General features: G+C 36.7%; 1 protein-coding gene across 1 annotated transcript in view; it reads left to right on the top strand.

The window, feature by feature from the left end:
- Nucleotides 1-3,096: 3,096 nt before the first annotated feature.
- The window catches only part of LOC148949363 (U-scoloptoxin(11)-Sm5a-like), a 91,549-nt gene continuing 86,376 nt past the window's right edge, over nucleotides 3,097-8,269 (top strand). The window contains exon 1 of the mRNA XM_089092929.1: nucleotides 3,097-3,194. The gene's annotated coding sequence lies outside the window, so the exon portion shown is untranslated. The remainder of the gene's footprint in view (nucleotides 3,195-8,269) is intronic.

The raw sequence follows: 8,269 nt of genomic DNA, 5'->3' as shown, positions 1-8,269 counted from the left end.
GGAGAAGATATTCACCCGCTTTCACAATTTCATCTCTAGACGATGATTCATCCAGAAACACTTCGCATTTTTTTCTGAACACTTCGCTCTTCTTCAAAAGAGGTAGCACAGCTTGCTTTCCAAATCCGAAAACTCGTGAGGTCGTGTCACATCCCATGAGTGCGTGTCCTACCAGAAGTAGCCTGGATACTTCTCCCATTTTTTTTTTAACTTCGTTGAGGCACCAGAACCGTGTTATTGCTTCTTTTGCGTTCGTTGACGATTCGAAGTAAAGTGTTTTTGCATTAGGCGGGAGGTGATACAAGAGTAGAATCAGAAGGTCAGTGTCGTTGCCAAGAACTATTGTTTTAGAGTTTTCTGCTTTCGTTACGGCAGTCTTCACGATTAGATAGTCAGCATCATCCTTCGCATGGACGACTTCAAATCCTTTGGCTCTGAGTTTTTCCCCGATGTAGCTTATAATTCGCTGTTTGTTCTGAGAGTTGCTCAAAAACTCTTCCTTCTTTTTCTGGAGCTTCATCCCTAAACTGAAATCGATCACTTGATGCTGGCTTCCCTTACACCGTCGGTTGTGGGTAGCATATTTCGTGGTTGGACCAGCGCTGTATCCATCGAAGACAAGAGTAGGGGAGGTACAGCGTCGAGTAACGAAACTAACATAGCTGTCCCAGATTGAATCAAAAGTATCACCAATCTTCCAAGGTACTTGCAGAAGCAGCCAACCTCCGTCAACTACAGTGACACGATCTGACACTGGCAGGTGGTCAATCGAGTCCGTTTTCGCTTCTTTCCATATTGCTTTCGCTAGTGCAGGTTTGTCTGGCTGACGCATTATGCCAGAATGCTCAAACAAAGCGGGCGGATAACTGCACAGTTCGTAACGTAGAGTTTCTGCCATGTCATTTTCAGATGTATAGGCAGCAGTCGAAAGACGTTGAAAAAGCAGTGCAGGGTCGATATGCAAAATCTCGCCATCTATTCTTATGTTCCCATCGGATGCCAGTTTAACGACTTTGTCTTTCTTCCTGAATGAAAAACTTTCGACGGATTGGCCATCCATGCGCTGGAGGATCAGCTCACCTACAGCTTTAGCATCCTCTCCATTGACGCCTTTTTGGGCAATCAGCCCGGAACCTATACTTCTAAGCTCTGTGGAACTAGTGAAAGGACAGTTCTCTAGAAGACTGGGGACTATTGGATCCGCTAGATGTCATTCCGTCAGGATAGGTTTTGTCGTCGGGAATGGAACTCCGCGGTGACTAGTCTACCTTGCTTCTCTTACTGAATGTCGAATTAAAACAGGATTATGTTGACGAACCCACGCGCTTGTTGATAACGGCGAGGAATACGGAATAAAGTAATTTCAGTATCTTTCCGTATTTCTTTCTCGAGTTTTTTTTGCCTTTTCCGAACCTATGGGGTAGCCGAACCTCTATAGATCTCCTGTATTAACATTTGTAAACATTTCCACATGCTTTCTACCCCTACCCTGTATCTTTCCCTTTTTCCCCTCCCTCCCCCCCCCCATTTCCCCGTTTTATGTTAATCAATTTTTTTATATCATTTTAGTCCTCAATTTCGTAATCACCAGATAGGAATACCCCAGAAAATATCTTTCAAACCGCTTTCTACCCCTACCTGTATTCTTCTCTTTTCTCCCATCTTTCCCCTGTTCCCCCATTTTCCGTAGTACTCTTTTTCTATACTGAATTTTCGATGTCAATTTCTTAATCAGCGTATGTGAAAACCTCAGAAAACTCTCTTTAAACTATTTTCTGGGCATGTTCGGCATTTTTCCCATTTTCCCCCGCATTTCCCCCTTTTCCCCTGTTTTTCGGGTACTCGCCCCACGCGGATTTGTGGGGACTTTTAGTATGTTGTACTGAATTTTTTTCTGATCATTTTGGTACCATTTTCGTTTATATTGCAATTTTGTACGGGTTCGACACTTTTTTGAGCTAAAAGTCCTGGACTAGGAATAAATTTTGGCTTTAGCAGTTTCAGTAAATATTTTCAAGAAAAGCATAGCATACCTGATGTCAGGCAGCGCAACACTGTTGTAGAGACTGGATACGTCAAAACAGTTGAAATGGCATGGCGTTTCTCGGAATCAAGTGGAACATATTAGGCAAATATTTGTTGACAAATCTGAACGACCAGAAGACTGCGAGTGTGGCACACAGATGTGCCGACAAGGAGGCCACAGTATGAGATACAGTTAAGTGTCTTGACAACGGAGGTGCCAAGAAATGTAATCTCTGATGAGACACCAAGGTATGTAGTCAGCGACCGTCATAGTTAATAAAAAGAACAGGTTCAAACTTTTGAATGAAATTCGAGACCAATAGCACGACATTCATCAAATAGAATGAAAAACATTCCTGAAAAACACTCGGAAGATCGATGTAAAAAAAAATCTGAAAAAAATGTAATCTGAAAAAAAATCTTCACTCCATTTTTGGGCCTTATTTACGAGAGTCCAATGACTAAAATGACATAACAATCGTGTTGCAAATTTCAAACCAATTACGATTTTTGGGCTATTTTAGATCTTTTACACAAAATGGCGAAAAAAAGAGCAAATGGATTATATACAAAGGGCAAATCGCTTTTTGCTGTGTTAATACTAGCACAAAGACTCTGAAACTGCTTAAACTTAAAAATTGTTAATAAACTTTTGATACCACCCCATATACAAAAATTTCTCTGATAGGATGAAAAATTATCTGTGGCGTAGAGAAAAGCATTACGTTTACTAAAATTATTGACAAGGAAACTTGTTGTACTTATAATTTACTCCCGAATGTGCTAGGTCAAAGCCAGGGATCTATGAAAAGAAAAGAAATATATAGGCAACTGTCTAGAATGAAAGGTTACTTCTTAATAAGAAAAAGAGGTCTCAACGGGGCGACTTTTATAGAAAATTACCCGATAGATTTCCCTCCCAGTTTCCTGTCAATTCCAGGGGAAGTTTCCACCACCTACAAAACGATTTTTGATTGGACGAAACGGTGTTAGAATGCCACTTATCACAAATCTAAGAAAATGTCTACGCATTGAAACACAAAACTTTAAGCTCTCGTATAGAGGGATACAGTTTTATCCTAGGTCACTTCTTTCCTGCAAGTGGTAGAGAGACAAGATGCTAGATTCGGATGTATAGAGTGGAACAAGTGTGAAACCCATATCAGGAAGTAAGTGTTTTTATTCCAAGGGAAAGTTCTGTGAAAAGCTAGCCGTTCAGTGAAGATTCTTGAAGCCTCTAGCCCTAAAAAAGTCTGAAAAGGTTTTATATTAGCTTTAAGTTGGTGTTTAAGGCTAAACAAATATATATCCTCTGCTGTACCAAAAGCTTTACCCTTAAACGATGATTTGCATACCTACATGTAGAAGGACACAAAATAAAAAGCTAGCCGTTTAGTAAACTTTTGAAGCCGCTAGCTCTAAGAGCTTTACAAAAAGTTTTATATTAGCTTTAAGTTGGTGTTTAAAACTAAACAAGTTTATGTCAACCGCTTCACTAAAAGCTTTGTCCATAAATAATGATTCGCATCCGTACATGTAGCAGCACACACGCTCTGACAGATTTGTCAAAGTACATCTATCTTAAGCCAGGGAGGGGAGGGGTATGTGTAGCCACTACGATTTCTGTCTTCTTCCAAGTTGGCGAAAACTGTGTAATGGCTCCAGATTGGTCTTGATCGTTGTTGGTAAGGTTGCGTTAGCCACCAGGGGACTTTTTTCAAGGGAGAAATGGTAGACAGGCTAATTATTTCTTCGTGAGCCATCCCTCTATCCTTGGCACACATGTGCAAACAAGGCAAACCGGTGTTTCCTTGTAATGTCCGATAAATAGTATTTTTGAAAGCCTAGGTTTCTTATTTACAAATAGTACCATAAAAACTGAATTGCATCTCAAAATGGATTAAGGTGAATAAGGTATTAGGACATATCACCCAAAAGCATTTTATATAGATACACTTCCTTTATATGTGAAATTAATTTAAACATAGAAATTAGATCTCAAATTCAACTTACTTTTTGCGATATAAGGAGACCACAACTCTTAATATACGTATATTCGAATAATGTTTGTATCTGTTTTATTTCATGGGGTATTATTCTCTGCTGGCTTGGATTTGGCACCAGAATTGGTAGCTAAAATAAGAAAGCCTGTGATCAATTTTTTGATTTTTCCATGAATTTTCCACTTTTATAAGCGTAGGCGTACTGGCAAATCCGAAGACAATTCAGTAATGTAACCCAAGGGCAGGACAGTGGAGCAAGGGAGGTCAATTTGAAAACTTATTTGAAAAAAGTCTCAATTTGAGACTTTTTTGAAAACTTATTATAGAATAATTCTTAAAATTTCACAAGAAATGCAAAACCATCTGATATTTTGAAGAAATATTGGTTTTAAAGAAAAATGTAATGTTTTTAACCTCTCCCATTCAGACAATATTCGCAAACTTGACAATCCTTCAGCCTAAAAAAGAAAAGAAAGGACCTTTAAGGGGTGTCTTCGGCACAGCCTGAACGGTTTAAAGCCAATTAAAGCTAGAGGTCAAGTTTAGAATGTACTCACGGATCTAAATTCAACAGCTTTTTGGTCAAAAAAAAAGTGGTACGATCTTTTAGAGAAAACCCTATCGAAGGTTTTGAATATAGGATAAATAAAACACGGTAGCTTCAAAGCAGGGACCCGTCTTTACACGTTATTAAATAAAAAAAAACAAGTTTTTTTAACTGAAAGTAAGGAGCGACATTAAAACTTAAAACGAACAGAAATTATGTCCCCTCCTCAACGCCTCACTCTTTACGCTAATGTTTGACTCTGTCTTACAACTTTATTTTTTAAAACAATAAAAAATTTTAGCGTAAAGAGCGAGGCGTTGAGGAGGGGACAGCCCCTTTCATATACGGAATAATTTCTGTTCGTTTTAAGTTTTAATGTCACTCTTACTTTCAGTTGAAAAAACTTGTTTTTTTTATTAAATTTAGTGTCAAGACCGAATCAACACAACATACCAGTGTTTCCACTTGCCCAGATTTTGAAGGGCAAATCAGATTTTGACCCCTTGCCAGGAAAAAAAAATATTAAAAAAAATATTTATTAAGTTTTAATGTCGCTCCTTACTTTCAGTTAAAAAAAACTAGTTTTTTTATTTCATTTCTGATCGTTTTTTAGTTAATGCAGCTTTCATTTTGGCTCACCGTCATTGAATAAGTAAAATAAAATTTGCATATTAATTTTACTTTTCTTGTGCTTAATGGCTTTCTCTAAATTTTGTTCTGACGTAATTTACAAATTAACTCACGTAACGAACTGCTATGTTCGTATGTTTTTATTACGTATATTATTGTGAATGTAAAATATTTATACGTATATATTATACGTAACTTTTATACGTATATATGCTAAATAGCTTTCTCTAAATTTGGTTCTGACGTAATTTAGAAATTAACTTACGTAACGAACTTCTATATTCGTATATTTTTATTTCGTATATTATTGTGAATGTGAAATTTTTATACTTATATATTGTGAATGTGAAATTTTTTAAATAATGCTGGGAAATCCGGCATCCCCTTCATAGAAATGTCCCTTACCTCAAGGAAACATTTAAAATAAATTATTCTGTATATGAAAGGGGCTGTCCCCTACTAAATACCTCGCTCTTTACGCTAAAGTTTTTTATTGTCTTAAAAATGAAGTTGTGTGACAGGTCCAAACTTTAGCGCTAAGAGCGAGGTATTGCGGAGGGGACAGCCCCTTTCATATACGGAATAACTTCTGTTCGTTTTAAGTTTTAATGTCACTCCTTACTTTCATTTAAAAAAACTTGTTTTCTTTATTTAATTTCTAAACGTTTTTGAATAAATGCAGCTTTGATTTTGACTCACTGTACTTAAATAATTAATATGTAATTTGCAAATTAATTTTACTTTTTTTTGGCTAATTAGCTTTCCCGAAATTTTGATCTGACGTAAATTACGAATTAACTTACGTAACGAACTTCTATATTCGTATGTTTTATTACGTGTATTAGGGAGTTTGCCCCCTAGTCGATACCTTGCTCTTTACGCTAAAGTTCGAATTTCGTTCGAATCACAAACCCCTCATCACAAAGGCCGGTTAATTAGAATAGATAGCTCTTTTGAAAGTACTAAAAAAAACTTTAGCGTAAAGAGCGAGGTATTGAGTAGGGGGCAAACCCCGTCATAGACGTAATAATTTCTGTTTGTTTTAAGTTTTAATGTTGCTCCTTACTTTCAGTTGAAAAAACTTGTTTTTTTATTTAATTTCTGATCGTTTTCTTAAATAATGCTGGGAAATCCGGCGCCCCTTCATAGAAATGTCCCTTCCCCCTTTCCCCAAGAAAACATCCTCCATGGAAGGATCCTCCCCCGTGACTCCCTCCCCCGACAACCCCCCCACCCATCAGAAAAATCCCTCCTGAAACGTCTTTATGCTTCCCATTAACCAATAGTATATGTGAACAATGGGCAAAGTTCATAACTTCCAGCCCTTACCCCGGAGACTGTGGGGAATTAAGTCATCCTCAAAAACATATTTATAAGATTTTTGACTATGCTGAACAAAATGGCTATCTCAAAATTTGATTGGGTGAGTTCGGGAAAAATTGAGCGTGGGAGGGCACCAAGTTGCCCTCCAATTTTTTTGATCACTTAAAAAGGGCACTAGAACTTTTAATTTCCGTTCAAATGAGCCCTCCTACAATATTCTAGGACTACTGGACCGATACGATCACCCCTGAAAAAAAAAAAAAAAAAAAATAAATAAACACACATCCGTGATCTTTCTTCTGACAAAAAATACAAAATTCCACATTTTTGCAGATAGGAGCTTGAAACTTCCGCAGTAGGGTTTTCTGATACGCTGAATCCAATGGTGTGATTTACATTAAAGTTTTATGATTTTTTGGGGGTTTTCCCCAGTTTTTTCGAAAATAAGGCAAATTTTCTCAGGCGCGTAACTTTTGATGGGTAAAACTAAACTTAATGAAACTTTTTATTTTAAATTCAGCAAAAAATATGATTCTATTATGTATCTATGGGTATCAAAATTCCGGTTTTTAGAGTTTCGGTTACTATATAGCCGGGTCGCTCCTTACTTACAGTTCGTTACCACGAACTGTTTGAAATTGAGTAGGTCGTCATTTCGCCCTTTCGTAAACAGAAGAAGAAAGGTAATTGTTTTTTATTACTTTGTTATACCAGTATACACTGTGGTCTATCAATTATTGAACAAAAAACTTGTAGATATTACACTCATTTCACTATAACATATACAGAGCCATAGTTAGCTGTGTTTATATATTTGATATAAAACAACTGTGAGGGGAAAATCAATCAAAAGGATAAGCTCAGGGAATTCCCATTTTGAATTTGACATGAAAGGCATAATTCTTCAGCAAAAGATATTGAGGATTAAAAACAATCTGGCTAAAAAATTTAAATCAACATAATCATGCAACCTTATGTGATAGTGAACGGTGAGGAAACAGCGACCTTTGTCAAAAATAAATAAAGCCCTAACGATGAGAATTTTGAGGATATAAATAAAAGACAATTTGCTTTTTATGCTTATTCAAGTATGTGAAGTCCATTAAGTTCAAAATTGCCCTGAAAAAGTCAAATATAGTAAAATTCTAATAATTCATTCATTTATCAACATTTTTGCAGAGTATCACAGCAGCCATTAAGGGGGATGTCAATGAACATTTCTCTGAGGCGGGGCTTGAAGCCATTTACAACTTACATAGCGAACACTTTTATATGAGGCAGGGGGTGGGAGTGGGTGCATTTTTGAATCCAATTACAATATATATTTAGTCTTATAAACCCATGCAAGTTGTTTTTCTGCATTGAGCATTACAGGAAAAGGGTTTGCGAAGGTTGAAATTTAAATCTTATTTTGAATTAAAAGTGTCAAGCTATAAATTCATACACGAAGGACTTGCAAAACAAAAGTATTTCTTTATTTAAAGATTCCATTGTTATTAATCATTGTGCAAGGGGATTGCACTCATGTACAGTCTAAAGAATATGTAACATGGTTGTGTGGGGTTCAAAGTCAGACTCAACGCGTTTCATATGGAATGGCCGTTTTGTAAATTGGTGCGAAATTACGAGCTGTGGTAGAAAAATTTAATAGAACATGGCTAAAAAACTCTTTCAGACAATAACTAAATTGTTAAAGCTAAGGATGTAGTATTTAGTTATCCATTGAGGACTATATCCCACT

The sequence above is a fragment of the Artemia sp. Qi Xiang Cuo genome, chromosome 8, assembly GCF_049724085.1.
Source record: "Artemia sp. Qi Xiang Cuo chromosome 8, ASM4972408v1, whole genome shotgun sequence".
NCBI classification, from domain to species: domain Eukaryota; kingdom Metazoa; phylum Arthropoda; class Branchiopoda; order Anostraca; family Artemiidae; genus Artemia; species Artemia sp. Qi Xiang Cuo.
The sequence above is the reverse complement of the archived record's forward strand: the minus strand, read 5'-3'. Positions and strand labels throughout refer to the sequence as shown.